Below are 19,184 nucleotides of genomic sequence, written 5' to 3'. Positions count from 1 at the left end.
ATCATATACAGATGATATTGAGGAAGATGGAACAAAGTGCCTTTAAACCAAAGCTGATGACATTTCTTTTCCTGTTTGCTACAGTTTTATTGTAGTGAAATATGTTCATTTTAGCAGTGGAAAACTGCCCTAAATAGACAGCATAAGAGCAATAAGATGTCACATTGCAGAGCACAATTTAAAAATGATGTGTTCTAGAAGTAAGGCTTTTGGACATTTTGGTTTATGTATTAAAACTTCCCACAAATTTGATTGAGAATGAGCCTTTGATGGATATTTGCTGCAGTTATGCTGCATTAGACTCGATTTATCTACCACCTCTCATTGTTGCTATTGATTGATTTTTAAATTAGATGAAGGCAATCAGTAAATACCACCCAATCAAGTCCTAAAAACATACAGGAGATTAGACAATTTAGGGTAATCAATGAAAATATTCTGTGATTTGCTACCACTCAATTTTGACCATAAATTACGACCATAACTTGCAAGTTAGTAACCCATAAAACAAGTGGATGTGACAAGAAAAACTACAAGAAATGAATTAAGGAGATGAAGAAGAACCACTCTTGTTATCATTTAATGAGACAAAATTACTCTTTATACATATCTGGCATTTCCAGTTGAGTCTTGCCAACAGTATTGAAGTACAGGAGCACTAACACTGCTCTTGTTTTTCTGGGGTTTGGGTTTTTGGTTTTTTTTTGTGATATAAAATCTGTTCTTTTGTGTAACTACTAACTTTGAACAATAACTAATCTACCTAATTTTGTTGCAGCAAATAAATTAATGCAATTTTAGGTTTAAAGCCTGCTGCTTGCTAAAAGCCCTCACCTTCATCTCAGGCACTTGCAAAGACTAATTTTAAAGTCACACTTCTACATGGTGTTATATTCTACAAATGTTAACAAGTAGCAAAAATTTAATGACGTTTTAGACCAACACTTGGAAGAAGCTGTGCTAATACACTTTCCCTGTGATACATGTCACCCATTTTCTATATTCTCACAAGTCTCACTAGGAACTAATTCACATATCTTTAAAAAAATCTGGTTTAAAGCTTATTTACTAGTTGTAAAAAGGTGTCCATGTTTTTTTCTATTTATGAACTTTGGTGTTTGTCATTTCTAGGCAGTATCTATGCAATTCTAGGCTGAAAGGCTGTGTACAAATATATAAGCAACTACTAACAGCTATAGGCTATATTGATATGAATTGGTGAAATAAAGCAAAAATTTATGGTAAATCTGCTCCCTTAAAAAAGTGATACAGATGTGATACTGCTGAGCAGCATGCAAAAAATCTTCCTGGGTAGTGCCTTTGTGATCCTCTTTAGAATAAGGACCATTTGGAAAAGAAGACCAGAATAATTTTTGGGAGGGTTGATCATAGAAAAGGATGAAATTAAGATACTTTTGACAAGAGGAAAATTCATGTGCCTTTTTCTACATTAAACAGAAATCTGAGAGACCTGAACACTGCCCAGGACACCTTGAGTGGTGGTGAGGTTGTAACAGGACAAAAGGAAAGGAGTACAGGACTCTCACTGCACTCACACCCACTGAAATCCAAAAGTGACTTTGTAGAGCTTGGTGGTAGAGTGACTCCTCTGAAAGCAGATAAATGCAAAAAGCACAGGTGGAATAAATATTGAAAATATTTGGATTTATATCTCCATGATTTAGCTAGTTCAGATTTCATGTTGCAGCAGAGAAAGCAAAACCCCCAGAGTCAGAAGAAAGCATTAGTGGTGTTGCAAACAGAAGATTAGTCAGCAAATACTGACCTTGTATCAGCAGGTGGACTCTGAGAGATAATCCAGAGTTAGAACTTTGCAAGGATTTCATGCAGAAAATCCAAATCCTGCCTGTAGTAAACAAAAGTCTGGCACTAGCAACTCTAAAAAAAAAAAAAAAAGGAAAGTAGTTGTTCTTAGCTGGTTCTCTTTTAAAAGACATTTCCTTTAGCATAGGGTTTTAGAATCTGGATTTACTTTTCTGTGCAGGTCTGTGGAACAGTAAAACAGAATAAGTCCATGTAAGTGCTGGGCCCCTTACAAAAACATGTTTCTTTCTACTAAAAACATTCCCCACTTGAATTCTGAATTTAACATTAGGAAATGTCCAAGTCTGGGTCTTTCACATTTTCTGCATTGTTAAGTACATTTAAGGCAATCCAGTTTGAAGGACTATGTGAATCCCTGATGGAATACAAAACTCATCTACTCATCTCAGCTTACTAAATATTTTTTTAAAAAATATTGAAATGGACTTTTCTTTAATTCCTGCCTTTTATCAGTTTTTACATGTTCATAAGATTTTAAGAAATAAGTAAATTCAGTGCTAACAATACCTTTTCGACCTTCCACATGAATTTGGTACTAGAGGAAGCTTCTGGGTCTTTCATTAGTGGCATAATTTCTAACAAGTATAAGACTGGAAGACACATAGTTCTCAAAATAATATTTCTCCCTCTGCAGGTAACATTATTTCTGAAATCTAAGATTTTAGTTTAATTTGAAATCTCTTTGGAAAATACATTCCCAGTTTATTTCTAAAAGATTCTGCAAGTGATTGAACCTGTGGTAGAAATTTGCAAGATACACAGCTAAATTGTGAAGGCAGGAAATGAAACAGCTCAGAATCTGAACAAACTCTGGAGCATTTGCATTCCCATATTTAAATATTTGCCTGAATTACACATGAGCTATAACTTTTCCCTCACTGGAATTTTTTGCATTCTCTGTAAGTAATAGTGTTAAGAGAAATCAATGTTTATATTACTGCAATATATGATTGTGTCATATTCAATCTCACGTTTGTGTGAATTAAAAAATATTCAAAACCCCAATAATCTCTAGTAAAGGAGGACAGGAGAGGGAGAGAAAAAAGAAAAACACTGGCTTAAAACAAAGACAGGGACCTGCTTGCAGTTCCTGATGGACTGATGCAATACAATGAAGCTGGTGTATTCAATATAACTTTTAGAATAATTGCCTGGGAGGTAACCAGAAGAAGTACATTTTACTTTATCATGGTACATAAATAAAAGGGCAGACTAATTAATCATATAGCTTACTAAAAGTGCTTTTTATTTTGCCATTTAGTATGCCAGAAAGATCATTTTCTTTAATGTATATACCCAGTATTAACATGATTTAATCCATCATGTTCTGTATTATGAAATTACTTTGTTTTACTCCCTGATCCAGCTGAAGATCATTAACCCACACTATTTTCTAAGTCATACATCATTTGAGTGTATTACCTCATATAGCAAAAAAGCTACTTCCCTTGGTTATACACTCCAACTAAGAAATCATTTTTTCTGGATGTTGCTGACAGGAGGAGCTGTTTTCATTAGAAAGCAGATGGTTCACGATTTCCATTCTGTTTTACCTTCACATTTGCTCCAGCTCTGAGTTCTTTGCTGCCAGTTACCTCATTACCTCTCTCAGCATCCATGTCCTACATCCCTGACCCATCCATAAAATGTGCTAAACAAGCAACTGCTTTGCCTTCCCCCAGCACCTTTTTTTACCCTGCATCCTCACCAGTTGGAAGTCAGGCTTTAAGAAGCAGTGAAAGTGAATCCAGTCATCTGAAGAGTGAGTTAAACTCCCACAGTTCTGCAGGTGTTTGTTAGCTGAGACTGCAGTTTATAGCCATGCTCAGTTCTACTGTTTTTATGATGACACAATATTTAAGATCCTGAACCTGGCACCACAAATAGCCGTGCATGTTGTACAGAGTGGAGAATATGCAATTAATTGGTTGAGCTTGATTTCTACCTGTCTGTTTATAACATCCATGGACTCTGGATTCCACCCTGTGATGAGTGAAGCCTCAGCATGAGGTTGGTTTATCCACCCTGAATAAACCTCACGGCCATAATTCAGCTGAAAATAAAATAGAGCAAAAATAGGAGGTGCAGGTGTTGCTGCTTGCACGTCATGAGCCAGAAACCAAAAAAGGTGAGGCACAGAGACAGATTATCTTCTGCAGGAGGAGCTGGGTGCAGCTGCCACCAGGGCTTTGAAGGCAGTGCCTTTACACTGGGAGTCCTTTCTTGCAGAGCTTTGAGCTCCTCTCGTTGGTGTGGACAAGATTGCCAGAGATGAGAAAAGAACACAGCCTGCACAGGCTTCTGGAGGGACTGGATTCTCCCACACTGAAGTATGTGCAGTGTCAGAATTTACTCCAGTAAACAGGGAAAAGATGGAATTTTTGGTTTATGCCTCTGAGTGCTCCTCAGAATGGTATTAGCATTGATGCCACCCAAGCCAATTATTTTTTTTCTGCTCAAGAAAGCATTTGAAACTACCAGATTCTGTTGATGAAAGTAATTATCAAGACTGAAAATGGATATAACAAAAAAAAATAATACTGTGAACTGTTGGTATGAAACTTTGTTTTCAGTATAAATAAGTTAGTGTATATTAAGTAAGTTCACAACTGTTATTAATAAATAACAGTTGTGAACTTACTTAATATACACAAAAGGTTTTTTCCAAGCCTTTATTTTGTCCCTACCAGAATGCTGACAGTATAATCACAAAACATTATAAAGTATCATACCCTGGTAAAATAATTCCAAACAAAACAAATGAGAAGCCATGAGGGGATTATAGCATAAGATCTTGACAAGCAGAAATAGAACCCATAAAGTACACCAGGTGTCATTGCAGGATTAGTGTGTGAGTGACTGTGTAGAGTGCACTGACACTCCTGATGTTCAAATAAATCACATGGAGAAACTCCACCTGGCATTCTATGGGAATAAGTTAAGTACACTCTTCAAAATTATATCAAAGCAGTTAAAAATATAAACCATCGAAATGTGATAGAACAGCAATTTATTTATGAAAGTGTCATTTGCATTTTTGAACACTGTTTAACTTCCATGCTTGTTTTGCTGTTTTCAAATAACAAATTGGCCATTTTAAATTCATAATGAGGTATGAAATAAATGAGAGGGTACTGAGGGTGAGTCATTCATTAATCATAAGCAAAACAGGGATGAAAGCAAGGACACAGGAGCACAAACTGTAGAAGTAATAGGTTGCATAATCTTTGTATTTAATATTAACTATGTTATGTTTTTCACATGAGTTCTGAGAAGTTGAATTTTTTATGTTTACATGAAACTAATCCAAGGTAAATTTTATTTCTCAATATTATTTTATCCTAGAGGTTGACCTCTTTTTAATAAAGTAAAAGACAATGAATTCTAGCTTATCACACTGTTACAAAGATTTAATAGAAGGGTTAGCAGGAACACTGAAGCCTACTGCAACTTTTAATTTAAGATATTCCACTTTTGACTAGAATGTACCAAACTCTTCATGTTTGTCATGGCAGATGTCCCATTAAGGACATAAATTCACCTGGAATTAATTGTTTTGGCCAAAATAAGTTATTCTTCATATTCATCTGTCAGAGAATAACAGAACAAGAACTATTACTCAAACCATTTTGTGACTTTATCCTTCCAGAGTTCAATCCACAGTGACTACACAATGTGCAACAAGGTTGTTTACAGTTTGCAGGTGATGTATTTAAATAGTAGGTGTAGCTCAAATAGACACAATAAAAATCATTTGTTACCCCATGTCGGATTTCAACAACAAAGCCACAATAAACCAGGTTGTAATAAGGCAAGGTGAAGTGGTGGCACAGCAAGGACTCAGCTCACTTCAGAGTCACTAAACATGTGTATTTCTGCTCCAAATCCATTCATTGGGATGGAGCCAGGATTGATGTTACTCTGTCATTATTCTGGAGTTTACTGGACAGAGAAGTTTCTGTTGGCTCTGTTTGTTTTCCATAAGCCTGGATGAAGAAAGAATCTTAATTTTTAAAACTCCCATTAAACCAATTTCCTTCCTTCTCTGCTCCAACATATCTACATTTTATAAATTATATTGGTGCTACTTTCACACTGTGCTTAAGGTGTTTCTTCCTTACATGAGAAGCTCCATACAAGCTGCAAGGTGTTAAAGACAGTAATTGTTAGTGGTGTTTTTCTTTCTAAAGAAATATAAAGGACATCTCAATGAATAGATTCATTGAGATGTCCTTTATGTTCCCAAAACTGGGGAATTTGCCCTGATCTCTGAAAAATCATTCATTCCACTAAGGCCTGTGTAAGTGGGGAGATCCTCCTAATATATTTACCTTCATTGTAGGTGCAGGTGGTTTAAATGTGGTGCCCTGGTTTAGATTCCAGAGCAAATGGGTTACCTATGTTACTATCATTGCCAGGAATATATTGCCAAGCAGTGCCTTTCTCAAGCAATGTGGGTAAAAGGTTCACTCTGTCCCCCATGCTCCTCTGCTTGAATGCTTTTCCCAAGCTCCAGATCAATCTTTAACTCCTCACTTTTCAATTAAGATGAGATACCATGGAGAAGAAAGTGAGCATAAATATTTCCAAAATCCTAGGAAATAGGTTTGTTCAGTCTTCCCTCTCCTAAGCAAGACACTTAAAATGATGAAGCCCATGAAGTCTTCTCTCTCCTGGACCAGATATTTCCAAATTTTTGAAACCAATATCAATTTTTTTCAGCAGAATATATTAATTTTTCAATAAATCCTCTAATTTTGTTACAGAGTCTTCACCTCAGTACCAGAAACATTTTGCTATGGGCCTGAAAAGTCTGTCAAAGTAGAAAATTAAAAAAAAAAAAACAAAACAGTATCATGAGAGGAATCATTAGAGGAATGTTTCTTTTAGTGGTACCCTGCCCTGCTCTTTGCATGGTGTCTTCCACAACTGAGCCCTCTGAATCTGCACTGGGTTTCCTCTGTACCTCAAACACTCCAGCTCTGCAGAGCTTCTGCTACTCTGCTGTCAGAGGCTGTTCCTGCAGCAGGCATGGAGGGTACCTTTACTTCCAAAAGTTAAAAGGTGGAAAGAATTTGGCTTTTGGGGAGACTTGGACTTATTTACATCTTCAGCATGTTTGAAATTGCTGTTGAAATATTCTACCAGAGTGTTCGTGAAATGTCAAAGTTAAAGGAATGCATTTGAAGCAAATGCCCTCTCTCAGGTTAATGATTGACACTGTGAGAATTCAGCTTGGTATTTACTGTATCATGACACAAATAAATTGAACTCCAAGCAAGTCATCATCTATTTTTTTTTTAAGTGTGCAATGCTAAATTATTAACTTTTGTGGTAGAAGGAAGTAAAAACATGGGTCAGGAGTACCCACAGAGTCTTGTGAGACTCATTTGTTCACACCCACTGTAGTATATAAAAAACAAAGTTCTTTGAGAAGGCTTCCTGTTTCCAAAGCAATATCTAAATCATTATATACATTTTTTAAAGAATACATCTCTGTCTTCATTATTGTATTAAAAAATAAACCTTGCATTCTCTATCTATTTGTCACTCTTCATCATAGCAAACTGCACCTTCTGTTCCCTGCATGTTTCAATGGACCAATCAATTCATCTATTTTCCTGCCAGATTTTGGTATGGTCACAAACATGTCATCTTTGTACCTATTACAAAGTCAAAATTTCCAGCCTTCTTAATTCTGTAGGAAAGGGGCTTTACTTCACTAGAAAAGTACTTATTTTTCTTGAAATATAAATATTACCTTTCAGGAAAGATACTGCCTGAATATTCAGGAATATTCTGCCTGAAATGTGAATACTTCAAAAAATTACAAACACCTAAAATGTTGAGAATTTAGGTTAGAAGAAAAATACTTGTACATTATCAACTATCCCATTGTTAAGCCTGCATCTACACCTCCCAGTCTGCAAAGACTTTAAGGTTCTAATTGCATTTTGCAATTCCAAATTTTTTTCATGGGAAGTTAGCACTGTTGAAAGGCTCAAAGGTGCATCACCTAATTTTCCTTGTATCTCCAGACAGTATATGGCCAAGTTATTTAGATACAAATAAGCCTTGAGAATATCACCAAATCCATTCTAATTTCATTCATGCCTTGGAGATAATAATTTAAAGAGCTAGTCACTGCTTGCAATTAAGCATGGAGAAAATAGATCCGTCCCATAATTTATGTCTGCAAAGGTTGGGCTGGATTTGTAATTAATGTTTGCTCCTTTTAATGAAATACTCCAAAGGTCTGCACTTATGTCATTCATGGAGGTAATTTTTCAATTGATTAGTAAAATAATACTTGAAAAGTAAATGCACCTGCTTTAGCACAGAAATGTCTTAGTCAAGTAGAGACAATGATTGGAGTGCTAAAAAAATATCATTTCAATACAGTAGAGACTAAAGTTTTACTCCTCCAGAATTCAGAACTCCCACTAAAGAGGAAAAAAAGAAAAGGTAATTAAACCTCCAACAACTTCCTCAGCATGCTTTCATCCAGTTTAATTCCTGGGTGGTTTTCAGCATAGCTAAATACTTTTAGGAGCACACGCCTGAACTGCAAGTGAAATATGTCTGGAAAGCATAGTTACAGCAAGACATAATTTTTTGTGTTTGTGAACCTTAGTATTTTTGGAGGGCATGATCAAATCATTTCATTTTGGAAATTTGTTTTCATTTTGGATAAACACTTAAAATTTGACAGCTCAGTTGGATTCTGTTCTTATTTCCTTTTCAGGATCAAACCTGCAAAGCAGCAAGACATGAGAGTTAGATTGCTGTGACCACTGGTTTAAAATGGCTGGTCATGTTCTTTCTACAAACACCACTATCAGAGCAAATGGAATGAAATGAAATGAAATAAAATATAAAATAAAATAAAATAAAATAAAATAAAATAAAATAAAATAAAATAAAATAAAATAAAATAAAATAAAATAAAATAAATATAACAAGCCACCTCTCTCTGTTTTCAGGAAATTGATAAGGGTTTTCTTTGAATTAATCACTCCAAAAACCATGTTTGATGACTGGCTTCTGCTGCTTTCTTAATTTAGTCATTTTGACCCAAAGGTTACTGATCCTGCTCTTTGTAGGAGTGGGTATCATAAGTTGACCAGACAGGATGCAGAGCAGAAGCCAAAGTCTGTGCCAGATTTCTTGAGGGCCACAAACATGGTGATCCGAGGGGTTTTGGACCTTGTGTCATCTGGGACAAGGATTTTGGTTTCAGAGAAAGAAGCCAGAGAAGGGAATGTGTGTGGTGGAAGAAGCCCTTATCCAGTGCTCAGCCTAATGGAGCAGAGTGATCCAGACACTGGAGCAAGGGCATGAGAGCCATCAGAACACTCAACTTTGAAGAGAAGTTTATAGTTTTAATGCTGCAGTTTTAAGTGTTTGAATCATCTGAAGGACCCAGCTCTTATTAAAGCATTAGCAAAGCAGCACCTAAGGACTTTTAAAAACCTGCACCTTGAACTTAGTGTAACTCCTATTAAAGTCAATGGATGCTGAGTCAGACCTTAATTCTTTTTGCGTCTTAGAGATTCAAAAGGTGAAAATCCTGGCACTACTGATGTTTTGCCATTGACCTCACAGGGTCAGGATTTCATGCTAAAAGCCATAAAATGGCACTGACACTTCGTCACTGCTGTCTTGGATCAGATTCATAACAGTGACCCAGGAGACAAAAATCTCCATAATCCATTACTACCCAACACTGTCTCACCACCTTCTACCTTTTTTAAAGAGAGGGAATAATCTATAATTTGAGCTGTCTTTATTTTAACTCAAGTAAAGGGGAATGGAAAAATTTTAGTATTCATTTTTCAATCACTTAAGTAAATTCTTGATTATTTTCTTTTATATTAATTTAATTGGGAAATTCTCTTTTGGAAATTAAGGAGATTTTGATTTGGATGATTTGCCTTTGTTTTGTTGTTTTGGGTTTTTTTAATACCTTTTCAAAAATGTCTTTGTAGTAAAACTGGAAGGCAAATTTCAGATTTATAACACAGTTGAATGAACAGGTTATGATTAGCAGTGAAAACTATGGGGAATTTATATAATTCCTTGATGATCCTTAACAAAGTGTTTAATTAAAGACCATCTGGAAAGATAATCTTGGTTAATAAAAGGAAATCAGGAAACAAACTGATTTCTGTAATGTAAGAGTATTTGCAATATATGATAGCTACCACGTTGTTAGCAGTTAGATACAATAAACTGATAAAATACAAAATGATCCTGCCCTCCCCATTAAATTTTCAAGACTGCAAATGCAAAATATTGACTGTGCATTGCAGATGATAAAAGTAATAGATTCTAAATTTACAGATACAAATATACTGAAAAATACAATTTAAAATTTGTGTAAGAAATAATATTGTATGTAATATGGCTTCTTTGGCAGAGGTCATTGCATTATGTTGTCGCAGATGCTTTCAATTGTAATTCTGGTTCTTCCCTTTGGCAAAGCTTGGTCCCTTCTTAGCTTTGGTTTTATAACTTCCATCATAGTAGGAGTTATAAAAATCATAGTGATAGTCTTGCTACTCCACTGGAATCATTGAGTTTGCTGTCTTTAAATACAGGCATAGCTTGAACTGGGGGAGATCTGCTTATTACAGCAGTAGATGTTTACACTTGGAAATGAAAAAAGCCTGCTTGCGAGTTTTGCACAAAATTTCCTTCATTCAAACTTCTCTTTGTTAAATTACTGCAGATCTTGAGACATTAGGGGTACTTACATTACTTGACTTGGTTTCTCTGACCTCTTTCTGGAGAAGTCCGTGGACTAATTTAAAGATCTCCCCTATATTTCTAGAGGAAAGTGCTGTGAACATTCCTGTTTCTGTCACACTGCACTCTGAGTGCATGATCTGAATTTACTGGAGTAGCTTGGGCTTTCCACCCTCAGTGAGGCCTTGGTGTCCTCTGAGTTTTATGCAGTTGAAGGTCTAAGTCAGGAGTTATATATTATTTCTAAGGAATGTGTATTTAAACACAGGTTAATAATAAGATTTTAACCGTTTGCTTTCCTGTTAACATTAATGAAATCATATATTTATATGCTGTGCCTTTGAAAATTAATTTCCTGGACTTCTCTAGGGATATAGGGGTTGTGTGCAATGCAGTTTTACTTTGTATTATTTATCAATAGAGTGGTATAATCTAGTAACAACTCCCTTTGTACACAAATTTTTCAGCTCTTTAAGTCACTTTAGTTGTGCTGAACTTTGAGGTGAGAATGAAGCCCTCTTTGTCTTTGTTGGTCTTCTTAGAATGTAAAACATGTTTGCTTCCAGAACACCGTGTAAATATCTCTTAAAGAGGTGCTTTGCAAATAAGCTATTATGGTACTAAAGAAAACATTGATTAGTTTTAAATGGCAGTAACAATTCAAGTGTATGTAAAGACAAGTGCATTTTCTTTTGAGGTTAAGCCTCTGAATTTAATAATTGAAGGGAAAAATACAATAAGGTGCAATAGAAGAAGCTTCTGTGAAGTGCATTATGCAATTATGACCGCCATAACTACAATTGTCTTACCAGATTATAGCACACTTTCTCCTCAGAGAAAACAAAACTATTTTTATTAATTTTTTCTTTGGAAAAATATACTGTTTGGAAAAGATTGTATTCTCTGTGATGATTCTGTTGATTCAGAAAACCAGTCTCTGTTCAGGAGATCTAAAAATCCAAAACTCCATTCTAGTGAATACACTATGCAGCTGAAGGAATCTATTTATTTTTGGCTTTGTCAAAGTTGTTTTGAAATGTGAAAACTGTTTTAAGGGGATATCTTTGCCAATTCCCTCAATTAAATCATGTTACATTTTGCTGAACATACACAGGACCAGAATTATTAGAAGAGAGATTTTGGCTGTGTATTGTGCAGTTTAACTTGGTGCATTGCATTAGTCATTAACTGTCTAGATCAGAGCCTGACTGTACTACCCACAGAACCTGTGTGCTGGAAAGATCCTGTGTGATGGCTGTGCATACATAGTTACATTTCTTGCAAAAGGGAATACTATAACCTCTTCTTCATCACATAAAATAGACCAAAAAGTAGGTCTACAATTATAGTAGCAAAGATTCAGATTATACTTTAAAAAGCAGGGATATTAACTAAGAGTTTGTACTGTATTGGCTCAAAACTATAATGAGGAAAGGTGGTGGGAAGGTGTTTGGCTTATGGAACAATTTGTCTGCTAGTGGAAACCACAGTCTGATCCATAGTTCAGAGAATTTGGTGTTGTTCCAGTCAGAGGCACATTTTAATTGTGATGGAGTAAAGGTTCCCTCATATGAAAGAAATGTCATGGTTAAAGTATAAACATGAAGTGTAAGTGTTAAGAACCGTAGAAGGGAATTGCAGGAGAAGAAAACCAGTGACCTCACCCCTTAGGAGTAACAGCCATATTCAACAAAGTGTGATTAAAGGGACAGGGTTAGCTGGTGAGGAGGACCTTGAAGGAGAAGGAACCTTGCGGAAGAGGGAAGAGAGGATCATGAGGAAGAGGGATCCTGAGGAGAGAGAATCACTGCTGTGAGGTCAGTCTGGGGCTGCAGTTAGAGCCTGTTGTTGGAGCCTGCAGTCACAGTCTAGCTGGGTAAAAGCTGCAGGCACAGCCTGCACACTGATCCCTGCAGTCACTGATCCCTGCAGTCACTGATCCCTGCACACTGATCCCTGCAGTCACTGATCCCTGCACACTGATCCCTGCACACTGATCCCTGCAGTCACAGCCTGCACACTGATCCCTGCAGTCACTGATCCCTGCACACTGATCCCTGCACACTGATCCCTGCACACTGATCCCTGCAGTCACTGATCCCTGCACACTGATCCCTGCACACTGATCCCTGCACACTGATCCCTGCAGTCACTGATCCCTGCACACTGATCCCTGCACACTGATCCCTGCAGTCACTGATCCCTGCACACTGATCCCTGCACACTGATCCCTGCAGTCACTGATCCCTGCACACTGATCCCTGCACACTGATCCCTGCAGTCACTGATCCCTGCAGTCACAGCCTGCACACTGATCCCTGCACACTGATCCCTGCACACTGATCCCTGCAGTCACTGATCCCTGCACACTGATCCCTGCACACTGATCCCTGCACACTGATCCCTGCAGTCACTGATCCCTGCACACTGATCCCTGCAGTCACTGATCCCTGCAGTCACTGATCCCTGCACACTGATCCCTGCACACTGATCCCTGCACACTGATCCCTGCAGTCACTGATCCCTGCACACTGATCCCTGCACACTGATCCCTGCACACTGATCCCTGCAGTCACTGATCCCTGCACACTGATCCCTGCACACTGATCCCTGCAGTCACTGATCCCTGCACACTGATCCCTGCAGTCACTGATCCCTGCAGTCACTGATCCCTGCAGTCACTGATCCCTGCACACTGATCCCTGCACACTGATCCCTGCAGTCACTGATCCCTGCAGTCACAGCCTGCACACTGATCCCTGCACACTGATCCCTGCACACTGATCCCTGCAGTCACTGATCCCTGCACACTGATCCCTGCACACTGATCCCTGCACACCGATCCCTGCAGTCACTGATCCTTGCACACTGATCCCTGCAGTCACTGATCCCTGCAGTCACAGCCTGCACACTGATCCCTGCACACTGATCCCTGCACACTGATCCCTGCACACTGATCCCTGCAGTCACTGATCCCTGCACACTGATCCCTGCAGTCACTGATCCCTGCACACTGATCCCTGCACACTGATCCCTGCACACTGATCCCTGCAGTCACTGATCCCTGCAGTCACTGATCCCTGCACACTGATCCCTGCACACTGATCCCTGCAGTCACTGATCCCTGCAGTCACAGCCTGCACACTGATCCCTGCACACTGATCCCTGCACACTGATCCCTGCAGTCACTGATCCCTGCACACTGATCCCTGCAGTCACTGATCCCTGCAGTCACAGTCTGCACACTGATCCCTGCAGTCACTGATCCCTGCAGTCACTGATCCCTGCAGTCACTGATCCCTGCAGTCACTGATCCCTGCACACTGATCCCTGCACACTGATCCCTGCAGTCACTGATCCCTGCAGTCACTGATCCCTGCACACTGATCCCTGCACACTGATCCCTGCAGTCACTGATCCCTGCACACTGATCCCTGCACACTGATCCCTGCAGTCACTGATCCCTGCACACTGATCCCTGCAGTCACTGATCCCTGCACACTGATCCCTGCACACTGATCCCTGCAGTCACTGATCCCTGCACACTGATCCCTGCACACTGATCCCTGCAGTCACAGTCTGCACACTGATCCCTGCAGTCACTGATCCCTGCAGTCACTGATCCCTGCACACTGATCCCTGCAGTCACTGCACACTGATCCCTGCAGTCACTGATCCCTGCACACTGATCCCTGCACACTGATCCCTGCACACTGATCCCTGCACACTGATCCCTGCAGTCACTGATCCCTGCAGTCACTGATCCCTGCACACTGATCCCTGCACACTGATCCCTGCAGTCACTGATCCCTGCAGTCACTGATCCCTGCACACTGATCCCTGCACACTGATCCCTGCAGTCACAGCCTGCACACTGATCCCTGCACACTGATCCCTGCACACTGATCCCTGCACACTGATCCCTGCAGTCACTGATCCCTGCACACTGATCCCTGCAGGCACAGTCTGGCTGGGTAAAGCCTGCAGTCAGAGCCTGCACATCAATCCCTGCAGTCAGAGGCTGCAAGGGAAACCTGCAGCAGGAGCTTGCAGCAGCCAGAGTCAGTGAATGGTTGCAGTCAGGATGGCTGAGCTGTACAGAGGAATAAACCAGGACCATTTTCATGCTGTGATGAACAAGAAGGTTGATGCTGTGTTTTGGCTCATTTCTACCCTCTAACAAGGGGGCTTATGCAACAAATAACTTTCCACAAAGAAAGATTTCTAAGGGTCCCTTGCCGTCCCTTGTTTGGTGTAGGTTAGGAAAGAGTGCTACAGTTGGATCCAACCATTTAATTAATGTGCATCTTGTTTGCTCAAATCATGGCTATAACTCCTCTGTGTGTTGTAGCTCTTTGTGTTTCATATCAAATTTTCTGAAGTCACTCATCTGTTTTCCATGGATGCTGGTGCATTGGTACAGACATGAACACTTTCATTTGCAGTGATTTCTAATCTAGCATAGTTTTGTAAAGACCTCCAGCTCAGTAATATTAAAGATGAAAAATGAATATATAAATCTAAGGGGAAAGTACTAAAGGTAATAGTGAAGAGGGGTTTTTTTCATAAAATAACCATGGTTTCCAACATTTAGCAAAGTCCTTTCTCAGCTTAATGTGTGCTGATAAAGATCCATTCTATACAACAATTTCCTCTCATCTTGTGACCCCATATCTGCAGTTTTTCCTTATGTCTATTCCTCTTAAAATCCAATTTTCTAGTTATACTAGTATTTATTAAAAGCTTGACTGTAAGGTCTTTGTTTACCCAAAGATCTATTTTCATCATAACTGTTTATAATGATTAAACCTCAACAACTTAAACACTTTACACAAAATAATGCATTTTCAATAAATTGAAATATTAACCAATCATATGTAATGGTTCAGTTCTAGCAAATGGATTGCTAGAAATCCTTAGGGTTTCATATAAATTGAAAACTGTATTGACTGACCAGGCTGCACTCGAATTGCATTGCATTTGGATCAAAAAGCATAGAAAAAGTTCTCATTATAGTTCCCTGACATTAATTTGAGCATTTTTATATGTGTGTCCTATTAACTACTTTAAGTGCTTTTTGATAATTGTGCTTTGTAGTTTTTACAGCACTTCAGCCTATTCCCAGTTCAATTTCCTCTTTTATCCGATGTTTGAAATATTGATTTCTGACAGATAAAAGCAAACCTTATAATCTCAGCAGCATGCAATAAGTGAGTAAGAGGGGGCTACAGAATGCATCAGGGAATGGTCATATTTGAAACCGTCTTTGTTTTATTACATTTCGTCAACAGAATTTACTTACCGCTTGCTGATATTTATGTAAAGGCAGGACTCCTGATAGTCCGGTGATATTAGCAGTTCCTGGTATACTTTTGCATTTAGTAAGATAAAAGAAGAAACTCCCTTGGTGGTTGATGATTGCAGCTGCTTAATCTGCTGTCAACTGGCTTGAAGTAACTGTGATTTATCTTCCTCAGATTGTGCAGCGTTGTGTCCGTGAACTTCCAGAGTTTGCATTAAAAAGTGACAGAGCATCAGAGTGCTTTTCATATTGTGGCCTTGAAGGTAAAAGCAAAAGAAACTATCTTGGTCTGTGTTTGGGAACACTGTCCAAAACCTCTGCAAGGCTTCTGTGACATGAAGGAGATCCTAAAAAATGGATTGGGATTTTGACCATGGACTAAATACAATTAAGAGATGCTGAGGAGTTGCACTGGTGCTTTGTTTGTTTTCAGGGTGTTTCTTCTGCAATTTCTAACAACTAGATAGAAGCATCCAGTCCAATGCCATGAATGGTATGCTAAAAATTCAGATTGCATTTATTTCCTTTTCATTATCCCATGTAATCCAATGTCTCACAAGTAACATTGCCTTAAACATCTCTACTCAGCTCCATCAGCACCCACAGTAAACAAGCAGAATATACAGGGAATCAGCTGCTTTATTTCTGGCAGTACTTCCTCTGAGGTTGTGAAAATTCAGAATTTCAAAAATTCACCTGCTTTGGAAGGTGAGGAGGGTTTCTCAGTAGCTTTGGCAACCAATTGTAAATCATATCAAAGTGGCAAAGGAAGGGTCTCCCTCCTGAGCACCAGGTTAGGAGGAAGCTGAGTATCTTTCTCCTGAGACATACATTTCTAAGGGGGGATTGATGTACCTGACAACACAAGCAGGTGAAATAAAGGAAGGAGAAATATGACTTTTAATAACTTACACATTCTTAAGATGAATACAGATTTTATTCAACCCCAATTTAGCAATTGTTAATTCAGAAACCTTTTTTTGGCTCAATCCTAGAAACACTTAAAATTACTAGATCTTCACATACTTGGGAATAGAAAAGTTTTCAAACAAAAGACATTTAAAAATGCTATTTTAGTGAATTTTGATTATTATGGACTGGAGCTGGAATTCTGCCAGTCACTTAGCAGAAGTTTGCTCTCTGATCAATTCAAGTTTTCATTACTAAGCAATTAGTGTTTAAAGTTTTAAGTGATAAGCACTTAACTGCGTTCTGGAAACAGTGGGTTGGTGATAGCAAAGCCTGACAGTGTTCTGAAGAGCAGCAAGCCTGGAAAAGTGATTTGGTCAAGGCTGTCAGGAAGAAAAGATCTTCTGAGCTCTGCAGGCGTTGATCACAGGGCTGGTGGAGCAGAGCTTGCTTGGTGGCAGGGTGTGCCAGAGATGCTGACTGCAGGGGTTTAACATGGTCAGAGGCAGAGCTGCAAACACAGGGATGGTGCTGCACGGCCCAGTCAGTCCTCGCTCCATCCAGGCTCCATCCTGATGCTGACATCAAGGCATGCCATGACATTCCCGTGCCAGTGTGTAAGCACAGGCAGGAAATGCTGTCACTGACAGAAAATGAAGGCTGACTGCAGTGAAGCTTTGCAGGAAGGTTTCTTCAGTGATGATTTGACAGCTGGGAAGCTTGGGCCAACTGAACCACAGAACTGAAATAATTAAAGAAAAAGGAAAAAAAATGGTTGAATTATTTTTAACAGCAATGTTATGCCATTGAATATTCAAGTACAAATCTATAAGACACAAATACAGCAACAAAATCTCGCCTTCTGTTGCAATCTCTCCTTTTTGGAGTATGCTAGCTGCACTCCACCCAAATTTCTGTGTCTCAGCAGACCAACAGAAATGTGTATATGTTCATGTTACAATCCTATATGTTCCCATATATACAGGTAAAGTATTAAAACAAGGATTTTTCTGTGGGTGAAATAACTGTAGACAATGCCCATTAGAATTTCAAAGGAGCTACCTAGAATTTTTCATATTGGATAAGTTATTTACAGTTCACTATTTAAAGGAAACAACATTGGAAACTGTTATCTTCTAATAAATCAAGACCATTCCAGCGCCAATTCAAAAAGCTTAAAGGTAAAAAGGCAGTTGCAGAAGCTGTGTCTTGCAAAATATTATGTATACTGTATTATATTGGGTAGCAAAACAGCCAGAAGCAGACAGGGAATCTTCCAGTGAAACAAGCTCTTAACAAGTTTTTCTCAGTTTCACCAATGGTGGGATTTCCAGCAAAAAGTGATAGCAAAAGACCTCCTTTGCAAGAAAATTGATGTAACTCGGTATTAGTGCTTATCAAGTTGAAATCTGAGGATCCAATCAGATCACAGGTTTTTCAGAAAGGTCACAGTGTTTTTTAGCTGTCAGCACTGAGTCCATCTCAGGTGATGCATCTTTCATTCTGACTTTTGGGTTCTCCTTCCCTTGCAAATGATTTGTTGGAAAACATAGATATTTTCACCACATATTTTGTGAAAGGTCTGAAAAAGAACATCAACACAGATATGTCCAAACTCAGTGGCTCTTAGGTGGTCCAGGCCGTCACCTGGGATATGAGCAATGTAGACTCTGAGATTGTTTTTACTAGGGCAAGAAATATAACTCTGGTTTTTTTCATTACCAGTCAAACAAGAAAATTACTGGGTTGGTGGATCCTCTGAGAAGTTATGAAGGTCGTCTGTCCTAATCTTCTCCAAATATTCCATTCTCATTTAAATAAAAATCTTTTCTTTCCAAAAGCCATCTTTGCCCACTGACTCTTCTTCCAGCCCTAGAGCTCCAATTTCTTGGGAAATTTTCTTTAGTGCTATTTTGGCTAAAAGTATCTAGGTTTTTATTTATATGTTTTTGTGAACATGTTTCTGGGTTTTTCCCTTTGTCTTTTTAGAAATGGATGGATATTGGTCTTGCATCATGCTGGTCTTCCCTTACCATCAGGTTTTTTGGCTGTGGACATACAAAGCCTATTTATGCAACCCAAGTCAGTCAGAACTGTATTCCCTGAACCCCAAAGGTTATTGTCAAAATCAAAAGGCTTCACAAAATCAGTTACTTTCCCTAGAGCACTTTCTTCATGTGGAAGAAAAAAATGGGTTTTTTAATATATGCAGAGTAAAATGTTTTCATTTTTCCTTCCTCGATGGCTTCTTTTGAGAAGCACTCTTTCCCATGATATTGCTGTGTATCCTGTCTTTTCAGGAGGGTCCATTATCTGTGCTTTAGGCTCCTGTTACGTTAGTATTTGGCTTTTTGCACAGATATAACATAAAAAAACCTGT

Source organism: Prinia subflava, chromosome 13 (assembly GCF_021018805.1).
Source record: "Prinia subflava isolate CZ2003 ecotype Zambia chromosome 13, Cam_Psub_1.2, whole genome shotgun sequence".
Taxonomy (NCBI): domain Eukaryota; kingdom Metazoa; phylum Chordata; class Aves; order Passeriformes; family Cisticolidae; genus Prinia; species Prinia subflava.
The sequence above is the reverse complement of the archived record's forward strand: the minus strand, read 5'-3'. Positions refer to the sequence as shown.